General features: G+C 48.9%; 2 pseudogenes across 1 annotated transcript; both read right to left on the bottom strand.

The window, feature by feature from the left end:
• Positions 1–4,120: 4,120 nt before the first annotated feature.
• Positions 4,121–6,090, bottom strand: LOC100397865 (leucine-rich repeat-containing protein 37A pseudogene; annotated as a pseudogene).
• On the bottom strand, positions 4,121–10,971 carry LOC144582477 (leucine-rich repeat-containing protein 37B pseudogene; annotated as a pseudogene). Its single transcript, XR_013535208.1, has one exon. The product of XR_013535208.1 is annotated as a leucine-rich repeat-containing protein 37B pseudogene (transcript).
• Between the last annotated feature and the right edge of the window lie 1,702 nt (positions 10,972–12,673).

Here is a 12,673-nt window from a genome sequence, read left to right as displayed (position 1 = left end):
GCAGCTAACCAAGTTATCCATTTCACAGATCTTCATACAGCAGGCTGTCGCTGGTGAGTGAGTGAGCCGTGAAATAAGCTTAAAGGACAACATATTCTTTTTGAATGTGAATAAAATAGAAAAAGCCAGAGTGCATTGTGTGGCCATGGGGCAAGACACTCTCCCTTTCTCTTTCTCAGGTTTCCTATCATAAAGGACAAACTACTGACTAAGGTCTTTCCTAGTTAATATTCTTGTTTTGTTTTGTTTGTTTGTTTGTTTATAGACAGTTTCACACTTGTTGCCCAGGCTGGAGTGCAATGGTGTGATCTTGGTTCACTGCAACCTGCCTCCTGGGTTCAAGCAATTCACCTGCCTCAGACTCCCAAGTAGCTGGGATTACAGGTGTACGCCACCACACCCTTCTGATAGAGATGGGGTTTCACCATGTTTGTCAGGCTGCTCTCGAACTCCCAACCTCAAGTGATCCACCCACCTCGGCCTCCCAAAGTTCTAGGATTACAGGCGTGCGCCACCCCTCCTGGCCTTCCTAGTTAAAATTCTGTGAGGTTTGTATAGAAGGGATAGAATGGGGGCCCTAAAACCAGTAAGATGAGAAAATAGTGATCCCCAATGCCTCGCTTCCAACTCACATGCCCACTCCCCTGCGTCAATCTCCCAGAAACCTGTTTCTACCAAAAAAAATACATATATAAAGATTAGCTGGGTGTGGTGGTGGGTGCCTGTAATCCCAGCTACTTAAGAGGCTGAGGCAGGAGAATCACTTGAATCCTGAAGGTAGAGGTTGCAGTGAGCTGAGATCATGCCACTGCACTCCAGCCTGGGCGACAGAGTGAGACTGTCTAAAAAACAAAATAGAAGTGTCCCAGAATTTCTCTGTGGACACTTTTTTTTTCTGGCAGTCTTTTTCAATGAGGGCTATGTTTTCTCTGATACTGTATGGCCTGCAAACTGCTCAGCTTTCATTCCAGTGAGAACATTCCAGAGCAAATTCTGGGTCAATCCCAGGTGTTTGTTCCAGTCAAAGAAGGAAGATGGCTGTGTGTCACTTGCTGCCCTCTAGAATGACACCTCTGCAGGCCTCTGTCTCCACCACATGACTCCACCGTAAACTCCCTACGTTTCTTCTTTTGCAAAGCCTCAGACCCCCAAACACCTACCAAAAAGTGGGTAGGGTGACAGGACACCTTCAAGTATAAGTGGGGCTGCCAGTGGAACTGTGCTGCAGAATGCTGGCTGCTCGTGACACTCATTTCACCCCTTTCTCGCAGGTGCCAGGAAGCTGAGGAACCACACATCAACATCAAAGCTTCCTTGCCAGCCGGGTGCTGCCAATCAAATGCAGTCATGTGAAATGTGGAATGTGGAAAGGAGGTAGAGTCATCCTTCCCCCCACCCCCCTGCCCTGTAAGAGCAGGTGTGCAGGCTCAGGTGATCAGCTAGACTCCATATCCCCTGCCAGTCACCAGCATGGGGACCATGGGGCTGCAAGGACCTCAGCAGCAGTTCCCCATGTTTCCTGACTTCTTCCATCCTCTGGAAATCAGCTGTGGTAAATTAGTCTGAAAGCCAGTGGTGCAACCCCCTCCTCCCCAACCTTCGCCACCTCTAGCCACTCCAGTGATAAGCACTAATTGCCCGTATGAAACCCCTTTTTGTGAGATATCTAGAGTAATTTCTGTTTTCCTATCTGGGGTATGCGATATAAGAAGAAATAGATATTTGGTCTCTGCCCCCAGTTCCTAACACAGAGCTCCTAAAACCCTTGGAGATTCCTGAATGATGGGGGCACTAGGAGCATTGTCTTCTTCTTTTTTTAATTATACATTTTTCTTGTCTTCCAGGTGTTTTTTTCCTTTTTTGAAAAAAAGCTTTTATTTTAGGTTAGGGGATACATGTGCACGTTTGTTATATAAGTAAACTTGTATCACAGGGGTTTGTTGTACAGATTATTTCATCTTCCAGGTACTAAGCCCAGTACCCAGTAGTTTCTCCTGCTCCACTCCCTCCTCCCACCCTCCAGCCTCAGGTAGGCCCCAGTGTCTGTTGTTCCCTTCTTTGTGTTCATGCTGGACATCAAGAGGACTTCGAGGGGAGCACCCCGGGCAGGCCACCAACCGGTAGGCTGAGGCAGAGTTTGGTTGGGGCAGTGGGAGGACGGCCCGGGCGACTCCAGGGGAAAATCTTCCCACTCCATCCCATCTGGCTTTCGCTATCTGATGACAGCGACCTTCACTCAGTAAAACCTTACACCCATTCTCCAAGCCCAGGTGTGATTTGATTCTTCCAGCACACCAAGGCAAGAACCTGGATACAGAAAGCCCTCTGTCCTTGCAACAAGGTAGAGGGTTTAACTGAGTTGGTTAACATAAACTGCCTAAAAATGCAAAACTAAAAGAGCACAGGGTAGCACACACCCACTGGGGCTTCAGGAGCTGCAAGCATTCATCGTTAGACACTGCTGTGGGGTCGGAGCCCTGCAATCTGCCTGCCTGTCTGCTCCCCTTGAGGTTTGAGCAGCAGGGCACTGAAGAAGCGAGTCACCCCCCTCACCCCCGTCCTACACCTGCAAGGGGGACAAGGGAATTTTTCCTGTTTCAATATGGTGTCCAAGAAACCGTGACACATCTCACAGAGGGCCTAGGCTCTGGAGGGCTGGCATATGAGACATTCCCCCTCCCCTGTGAACTTTAAAATGTGGCCAACAATTTTTTAAAAAGATGGCTACCCTGTAGTACTTTAACTGGACCTATTGAGATAATGCCTTACACGCTGGAGAAGACAGACGCTATGAGTCTAGTAAGTATAAAGACGAGACTTCTCTCTTTTGCCTCTCTCTAACCCTTACAGGTAATCACTATCTTGTCTTTTGTAATAATTTTCTTGCTTTTAAAATGTAGTTCTGACCCGGTGCTGTGGCTGATGCCTGTAATCCCAGCACTTTGGGAGGCTGAGGCAGGTGGATCACCTGAGGTCAGGAGTTCAAGACTAGCCTGGCCAACATGGTGAAACCCTGTCTCTACTAAAAATACGAAAATTAGCCAGGTGGTAGTGGTGTGTGCCTGTAATTCCAGATACTCGAGAGGCCAAGGCAGGAGAATCGCTTGAACCTGGGAGGCAGAGATTGCAGTGAGCCAAGATAGCACCACTGCACTCCAGCCTGGGTGACAGAGTAAGACTTCATCTCAAAATAATAATAATAATAATTAATTAAAATGATAAAATAAAAAATAATGTAAAACAAAATAAATAGTTCTGGCTGGGCGCCGTGGCTCACACCTGTAATCCCAGCACTTTGGGAGGCCAAGGCAGGAGGATTGCTTGAGCCCAGGAGTTCAAGACCAGTCTGAGCAATACAGCAGGACCTTGTCTCTAGAAAATTTTAAAAATTAGCTGGGCATGTTGGCCTGCACCTGTAGTCCCAGCTACTGGAGAGGCTGAGATGGGAGGATCACTTGAGTATGGGAGGTCTAGGCTGCACTGAGCCATGTTTGCACACCACAGACCCTTCCTCAAAAATAAATAAAATAGGCTGGGTGCAGTGGCCTGTTATCACAACACTTTAGGAGGCTGAGGCAGGTGGATCATGAGGTCAGGAGTTCAAGACCAGCCTAGCTAACATAGTGAAACCATGTCTCTACTAAAAATACAAAAGTTAGCCAGACATGGTGGTGCACACCTGTAAGCCCAGCTACTCAGGAGGCTGAGACAGGAGAATCGCTTGAACCTAGGAGGCAGAGGTTGCAGTGAGCCGAGATCGCACCACGACACTCTAGCCTGGGCGACAGAGCAAGACTCTGTCTCAAAAAAAAATACAAAAATTAGCTGGGCATTGTGGTGGGTACCTATAATCCCAGCTACTTGGGAGGCTGAAGCAGAGACTTGCTTGAACCTAGGAGGCAGAGGTTGCAGTGAGCCAAGATCACACCACCGCATTACAGTCTGGCAACAGAGTGAGACTCCATCTCAAAATAAATAAATGAATAAAATAAAATGTAGTTTTAACTATTATAGGTCATTCATAAACAACATATTTTAGTTTTGCCTTCTGAACATTATATAACATATAAATGAAATCATATTACACATTATTTTCTGTATCACTTCTCTTACTCAATAATTTGTTTGTACATTTAATATATATGTTGCTGCGCAATCACAAGCAGAAGACTGGAGACGGGGCCTAACAGTAAAGGAGAATGAGGAGAAGGAAGAGTGGACAAGCAAAGGTGAAAGCAGAAAGTCAGCTGTCAGTATGGCTTGGGGAGATAAAGGAGGCCCAGGAAGGCCTCCAGGAAAAGGCTGCCATGTCAGGCGGGACACAGAGGACAATGGAGGGAAAGGTGATTCTTACAAGATAGTGAAGGTGCCGTTGTAGGTGTTGGGCTCTGGCACAGGCACCTGGTGGAGCCTCTGCTTTGGGCTGAGATCAGTACACGACAGCGTCTCATCTCTGCAGGTACAGAGCTCACACGTGTTGGTGCTTGCGGAGGCCTGTTCCTCTGGTGCAGTTAAAGCCCTATTTTGGGCGTAAGTTTCAGACTGCACCAGTGAATCCTGAGTAGGTTCTAGATCAGTAGGTGGACCTGTGACTTCAGTCAGGTTTTGATGCTGAGTCTGAACCTGGTCTGGACGAGTAGCTATAGTCTTCTCAAGGGCTGCAGAATGTCCAGTCTCTGTAGTGGGTTCTGGAGTGATGGCTAATTTTTGTATTTTTTTTTGAGACAGATCTGGAGGCTGAATTGAGGTCTCCTCTGTGGCTGGAGACAGTTTAACCTCTGTAGTAGGTTCTGTAGTTATGGTAACCTCCAGGTCCAGCAGCTGAACTGTGACTTGAGTCAGGTTTAAATGCTGAGTCTGACCCTTGTCTGAAGGTGGAAGTGTCACCTCAGGCTGTTTTGGAGGAGGAGCTGTAGCCATCAGGGCTGTGGAAGGTTCAACCTCTGCAGCGGATTCAGGAGTCATGGTAAGCCCCGGATCCAAAGGTTGAACTGTGGCTTGAGTCAGGTTTGAATGCTGAGTCTGAACCTCGTCTGGATGTGGAAGTGTCACCTTAGGGTGCTGTGGAGTCACTACGGTCTTCTTCAGGGGTGTAGAATGTTCAACCTCCATAGTGGGTTCTGGAGGTACGGTAAGTCCCAGGTCCAAAGGTAGAGCTGTAACGCTGGGTGACACTGGGTGCTGAGCTTGATCCTGCCCTGGTGTTGGAACTGTTACCTCTTGATATACTAGCAGTTGGTGTACAACTTTCTTAGGGGGCTGAGTTGGGGTTTCCTGCATGGTTGGAGAAAGTTCAACCTCTGTCATGGATTCTGGAGTGATGGTAAGCCCCAGGTCCAAAGGTTGAACTGTGACACTAGGCGATGTTGAATGTTGACCTTGATCCTGATCTGGTTTTGGAATTGTCAACTCATAATGAGCTGGAGTTTGAGCTGCAACCTCCGTAGGGGGCTCTGGAGCCTGAACTATGGCCTCCTGCTGGGGTGGAGAAGGTTCTGCCTCCATAGGGGGCTCTGGAATCTGAGCTGGAACATCCTGCTGAGTTAGAGATGGTTCCATATCTTCAGGGAACTCTGGAGGCAAAGATGGGGCCACCTGCTGAGTCAGAGAGGGTTCTATCACCATAGGGGGCTCTGAAGACTGAGCAGGAACTGCTTGCTGGACTGGAGAGGATCCTACCTCTTTAGCTGGCTCTAAAAGCTGAGTTGGGGCCTGCTGTAGGACAGGAGATGGTTCGAACTTCCCAGGTGGCTCTGATGGCTGAGCTGGTATCTCCTGCTGCAGTGGAGGGCTGATCTCTTCCATGAACTTTGGAGGATGACCTGAGGCTTCCTGCTGGGTTATAGATGGTTCAACCTCCTTAAGGGGCAATGGTGGTTCAGCTGGGAACTCTTGCAGGAATGGAGACGGTTCTACTTCCTTAGGAGAATCTGGAGTCTGAATTGTGGCCTCTTGCTGGACTGGAGATTCAATCTTTTCAGGAGAATGCAGAGGTGGGGAACAGAGATCAGGCTGGACTAGAGAAAAGTCTGCCTGCTCAGTGGGAATAGGATGGTTGTCCTGCTGGGCTGGAGAAGGTTCAACCTCCATAGTGACTGTGTAGGTATGGTAAGCTCCAGATCCACATTTTTGACTGTGGTATTAGGCAAAGGTGAATTACTTATGAATACCGGAGACAGATCAAGAGGTGAAAATACCACCTCATCACTCAGTAGACTTTCAAAGTCTGAGGAGAGCTGAGTTGGAGGCTGCATTCTGGGCTCTTGATGGACTGGAGGAAGTTCATCATTTTCAGGGGTATTTAGCTGCTGAATTATAATCTCTTGCAAATGCTGAAACTGCTCAGGGGACCTTAAGAACTGAGCTGGGGCCCCCTGTTGGGTTAAAATTTCAACCTGATGAGTGAAATATGGAGTCATGGTAGTGATGTGATCCACAGGTTTAACAGTGACATTGCGCAATGTTGGAGGCTGAACTTGGTCATGACTTAGAGGAGAAACTGGTACCTCATGATGCTCTGGAGGTTGAGCTACAATTTCATTAGGGAGCTGTGGAGTCAGAGCTGGGGCCTGGTGCTGGTTTAGAGGAGACTCAACCTCCTCAGGGGTCTGTGGATGCTCAGCTGCAGCCTCCTGCTGGGTTGGAGAGGGGTTCTCATCCTTAATAGGTTCTGGAGACTGAACTGAAGTCTCCTGTTGAATTGGTAAAGGTCCAACCACTTCCAATGACTCTGGAGGTTGAGGTGGGCCCCTGTGCCAAGTGGGCGAAGGTTCTACAACCCTAATGGGTCCTGAGAGCTGAGCTGTAGCTCCTGGTGGATTGTAGAAGTTCCCATCTCTGCAGTAGACTCTGTTGCCATAGTGAGCTGCACCTCTGGAGGCGTAACAGTGATACTGGGAAAATCAGAATGCTGAGCTTGATGGTGCCCTTGCGGTAAAACTATTACTTCATGATGTACTAGAGGCTGGGTTGGCGGCTCCTGTTAGGCTGGAGAAGATTTAACCTTCCCAGAAGACTCAGAAGGCTGAGCTGGCTGCTCCTGCTCACTGGGTGAACCTTCAGCCTCCACAAGAGGACTTGGAGGTTCACTTGGGGTCCCCTCTTGGATTGCAGAACGTTCCATCTCTTTGGGAGTCTGGGCTGTGGTCTCTTCCTGCATCTGAGAAGGTTCAAGCTTCCCAGAAGAATCAGAAGGCTGAGCTGGCTGCTCCTGCTCACTGGGGGAAAGTTCAGGCTCCATAGGAGGACCTGGAGGTTCAGCTGGGGCCTCCTGTTGGGATGCAGAAGGTCCCACCTCTTCTAGAATCTGAGTTGGGTCCTCCTTCTGGGCTTGGGAAGATTCTGTCTCCTTGGTAGGCTCTGAAGTTATGGTAATCTCCAGATCTGTAGGTTTAATTTTAATGTTGGGCAAGTTTTAAAGGGCTTTATCCTCATCTGGAGGTTGAACTGTCAGCTCATGATTCTGTGGAGCTTGAGCTAGACTTTCCATAGAGGACTCTGGAGGCTGAGTTTGGGCTTCCTGCTGGGTCAGAGAATGTTCAGCCCCCGCAGGAAACTCAGAAGGCTGAGCTGGCTGCTCCTGCTCACTGGGAGAAGGTTTCAGCCTCCATAGGAGGACCGGGAAGCTCAGTTAAGGTCTCCTATTGGATTGCAGAACGTTCTATCTCTTTGGGAATCTGGACTGTGGTCTCCTCCTGGGTCTGAGAAGGTTCAAGCTCCTGCTAACTGAGGGAAAGATTTAGAAGGCTGAGCTGGCTGCTCCTGCTAACTGAGGGAAAGTTCAGACTCCATAGGTAGACCTGGATTTTCAGTTGGGGCCCCCTGTTGGGATGCAGAAGGTTCCACCTCCTCTAGATGCTGAGTCAGGGCCTCCTGCTGGGCCTGGGAAGATTCTTTCTCCTTGGTGGGCTCTGAAGTTATGGTAATCTCCACATCTGCAGGTTTAATTATAATATTATGGCAAGTTATTATGAGCCTGATACTCATCTGGATGTTGAACTGTCAGCTCATGATTCCATGGAGCTTGAGCTAGACTTTCCATAGAGGACTCTGGAGGCTGAGCTTGGGCCTCCTGCTGGGTCAGAGAAGGTTCAGCCCCCGTAGGAAACTCAGAAGGCTGAGCTGGCTGCTCCTTCCCACTGGGGGAAGGTTCAGGCTCCATAGGAGGACCTGGAGGCTCAGTTAGGGTCTCCTCTTGGATTGCAGAAGGTTCCATCTCTTTGAGAGTCTGAGCTGTGGTCTCCTCCTGCGTCTGAGAAGATTCAAGCTCCCCAGAAGATTTAGAAGTCTGAGCTGGCTGCTCCTGCTCACTGGGGGAACGTTCAGTCCCCATAGGTAGACCAGGAGATTCAGTTGGGGCCTCCTGTAGGGATGCAGAATATTCCACATCCTCTAGAGGCTGAGTTGGGGCTTCCTGCTGGGCTTGGAAAAATTATGTCTCCTTGGCAGGCTCTGACGTTATGGTAATCTCTACATCTGCAGGTTTAATTGTAATGTTGGGCAAGCTTTAATGGGCTTGATCCTCATCTGGAGGTTGAACTGTCAGCTCATGATTCTGTGGAGCTTGAGCTAGACTTTCCATAGAGGACTCTGGAGGCTGAGCTTGGGCCTCCTGCTGGGTCAGAGAAGGTTCAGCCTCTGCAGGAAACTCAGAAGGCTGAACTGGCTGCTCCTGCTCACTGGGGGAAGGTTCAAACTCCATAGGAGGACCTGGAGGCTCAGCTGGGGTCTCCTCTTGGATTGCAGAACGTTCCATCTCTTTGGGAGTCTGGACTGTGGTCTCCTCATGGGTCTGAAAAGGTGCAAGCTTTCCAGAAGATTTAGAAGGCTGAGCTGGCTGCTCCTGCTCACTGGGGGAAAGTTCAGGCTCCATAGGTAGGCCTGGATATTCAGTTGGGCCCTCCTGTTGGGATGCAGAAGGTTCCACCTCCTCTAGATGCTGAGTTGGGGCCTCCTGCTGGGCCTGGAAAGATTTTTTTTCTCCTGGGTGGGCTCTGAAGTTATGGTAATCTTCACATCTGCAGGTTTAATTATACTATTATGACAAGTTATAATGAGCTTGATCCTTATCTGGAGGTTGAACTCTCAGCTCATGATTCTGTGGAGCTTGAGCTAGACTTTCCATAGAGGACTCTGGAGGCTGAGCTGGGGCCTCCTGCTGGGTCAGAGAAGGTTCAGCCCCCGAAGGAAACTCAGAAGGCTGAGCCAGTGGGGGAAGGTTCCGGCTACATAGGAGGAGCTGGAGGTTCAGTTGGGGCCTCCTGTTTGCTTGCAGAAGGTTTTACCTCCTCTAGATGCTGAGTCAGGGCCTCCTGCTGGGCTTGGGAAAATTCTGTCTCCTTGGTAGCCTCTGAAGTTATGGTAATCTTTACATCTGTAGGTTTAATTGTAATGTTCGGCATGTTATAATGAGCTTGATCCTCATCTGGAGGTTGAACTGTCAGCTCCTGATTCCATGGAGCTTGAGCTAGGCTTTCCATAGAGGACTCTGGAGGCTGAGCTGGGGCCTCCTGCTGTGTCAGAGTAGGTTCAGCCCCCACAGGAAACTCAGAAGGCTGAGCTGGCTGCTCTTCCTCACTGAGGGAATCTTCTGCCTCTACTGGAGGACCTTGAGGCTCATTTTGGGTCTCCTCTTGGATTGCAGAACGTTCCATCTTTTTGGAGGCTGAGCTGGCGTCTTCTCCTGGGTCTGAGAAGGTTCAAGCTTCCCAGAAGACTCACAAGGCTGAGCTGGCTGCTCCTACTCACTGGGGGAACGTTCAGCCTCCGTGGGAGGACCCGGAGGCTCAGTTGAGGTCTCTTGCTGGAATGCAGAAGGTTTCCTCTTCTTAGGGCCCTCTGGTGTCTGAGCTGGGGCCTGTAATTGGGTTCAGGAAGAGCTCACCTCCTTGGGGTGCTCTGGAGGCTGAGCTGTGGCCTGTTTTTGGCTTGATGTAAGTTCCTTACCTGGCTCTGGAGTTCCTGTAAGCTCCACATCCACAGGCTTGACTGTGACATTGGGCAAGTGTGAGTGCTGACCTTCACACCAACTTTTAAAGGGAACATCTACCTTGTGCTGTATTGACGGGTAAACTACGATCTCTTCAGAGGCAGGTAACTGCTGCACAGGGGCCTCCTGCCCTGTTGAAGAAGAGTGGACCCCCTCAAGGGACTGTGAAGACAGAGCTGGAGCCTCCTGCTGGGTTGAAGAAGGTTCTGCCTCCTCAGGGAGCTGTGGAAACTGCGCTGGGGCTTCTTGCTGTAGGGAAGAGGACTGGATCTCTTCAAGGGTCTCTGGATTTTAGTTTTGGTCTCTAGATGGAATTGAGAAAGTGGAATCGACATGGAATTCTCACAACCTTAGCAAGCCTCCAATGCTAGATCTTTCTTCAGGTTCTTGGGAGAAACTATAAAGTCGGTTGCTTTTGAATCCTTACTGTCTAGAGGTGGAATCCTTTTATATGCCTGATGATCTGCAGCCTGATCTAGATCTGTAGTCTGAATCTTACTTTTGAGGCGAGGAGGCTGAACTGCAGTCTGGTTTTCATCCCAATCCAGCATTGAACCCACCTCTGGGAGCCTTTCTTGCCGAGTCAGTTTGTCATTCAGATCTGGGTGTGCAGACAAGAAGGGCTCTGGCCCTGGGGGCAGCTCTCCAGCTGAATCCATGTCCAGGAATGGAACCAAATTCTCAGTCAATTCCTGGGGCAGGGCTGACCTCTGGGAGGAAGCAGAGGATCCCAGGTAATCAAAGCCCCTGGGGCCTGCCAGGGAAGTAAGCACATGGGGAGATTCCCATGGGAGATTGGAGTGGGAAGACCAGGGCTCAGTTGGGTTAGAGGTCAGCTGGAGCGGGTCCTTGACCCACTCCAGAGGCTGAGCCTCCTGGACTAGTAGCCATAATAGTTGCCACATGAGTAGCAGCCATGGGGCCCAGAGATGCAGCTGAGACATGGCAAGCGCTGGCGCTGCACATTGAGCGGGAGCCATTCTGACAGCCCCTAGAGGTCACATCCCTGACAAGCACGCGCCCCACCCCATCCTTTATGACACCTTTATTTACACAACCTTTTATTAGGCTCAGGTCTAGATCTGCTCCATGTCACCATGGCGATCTTATGTCACAATCCCGCCCAAGCCCCCCTCCCCTCCCCTTAGGAAGAATTTGGGCCACTGACCTGGGTGGTCCCAGGTCTCCAGCAGCCTGTGGGGTGGGGTGGGGTGGAGTGGAGTGGGGTGGGGTGGGGGCGCGGCAGAGCTTCCCAAGGAAGTCACGGGACCTTGCCTCAGGATATTCAGAAGTGCTAGCCCAGTTCTGGCAGACTGAACTCTTCCTCCTCCAAGGTGAAATCTGAGAATACTCTTCCTTCCAGGGAGAGCAAACTGACCTGCAAAATGTGTGCCAGTTAGGGTGGCAGGCAGAATACACATTACAGTCATTTATCCTAACATGTTTCCATTTTCGCTAAACTTTCTATATCTTTTGTGGCATGTTTAACTGATTTACCACCCTGGTAGGGGCTGCCAGGGAATAAGTGAGGACTCCAGACTTTCTGTAGGAGGGGTGTTGGGGGTGGGGAATTCAGTCTGGGGGAGAAGGCTTCAATCCGAGTGAAGAGCCCTTTGCACTAGCCTGGGAAGAGGCTGAATGTCATCCTGCCTTGACTTACCGCATTACCCTAGAAGTTACAGTGCCACCCTTCAGAGGTCTACCCTGTGTGCAAACATGGAGAAGAGGCTTAGGTTGTTAAGTCAGCATGTTAAATAACTTCCTGAAATTCGACTATAAACTAGAACCCAGCTGACTTCTCCCACAGCCATTCTTACCTATCTTATTACTGACTGACTGGTACAATTATCAGTGTGTAAACTTGAAGAAGGTGCTTCATCTTATTCCAGTGCCTAGCATAGGCATATGGTGCATAGTGATGGTTTTAAAATGGAAGGGATTACAAGATTCACCTCATTTAAGGATGGACCTATTGTTCTAATCAGATTTCTGAAATCAGTGGTAACTTCCTCTCAGATTTCATAGGAAGCTAGACTTCTTAAGCTTGAGGTTTCCTTGGTGGGTTTTATTTAAATTGAATTAAAATATTTATTTTACAGGGAAAAACTTCAAAACAAAACACTTTACAACTTTGGGGTGAAAGTTAAATAAAACACTCTAGCCCCAAATTAAGTTCCCACTGAAATGAGACTTTTGCTCCTTAAAAAAAAAAAAAAAAAAATCCATATGTAGTAAATAATGACTATTTTAGAGATTAATTTAGAAACTTAATCCCTACTTAACAGCTTTCATGTACATTCATGCATTGCTTGCCATGTGAGGAGGAGCTTGAGAAATGTATGTGTCATTAGGTGATTTCATCATTATGCTAACATCATAGTGTGTACTTCCACAAACCTAGGTGATATAGCCAACAGCACACCTAGGCTATACGGTATGGCCTATGGCTCCTAGGCTACAAACCTGTAACATATGTTACTGTTAGAAGTAAAATTTTCAGTGCCGCAAAGGAAATAGCACTTGACTATGAATTTTCTCAGCAAGGTGATTTTACTTTCTGCAGAAAGGATGCTTCTTGGAAGTATGTCACAAGAACACACTGAACAAATAAAAGCAGAAGTTTTTGTCCCTGACGCCCTGGGTCCTTACTGCTGTGTCCTATCTCCATTGGCTGGAGCTGGACTG

Source organism: Callithrix jacchus, chromosome 5, assembly GCF_049354715.1.
Source record: "Callithrix jacchus isolate 240 chromosome 5, calJac240_pri, whole genome shotgun sequence".
NCBI classification, from domain to species: Eukaryota; Metazoa; Chordata; class Mammalia; order Primates; family Cebidae; genus Callithrix; species Callithrix jacchus.
This window is presented reverse-complemented; position numbering and strand designations above follow the sequence as displayed.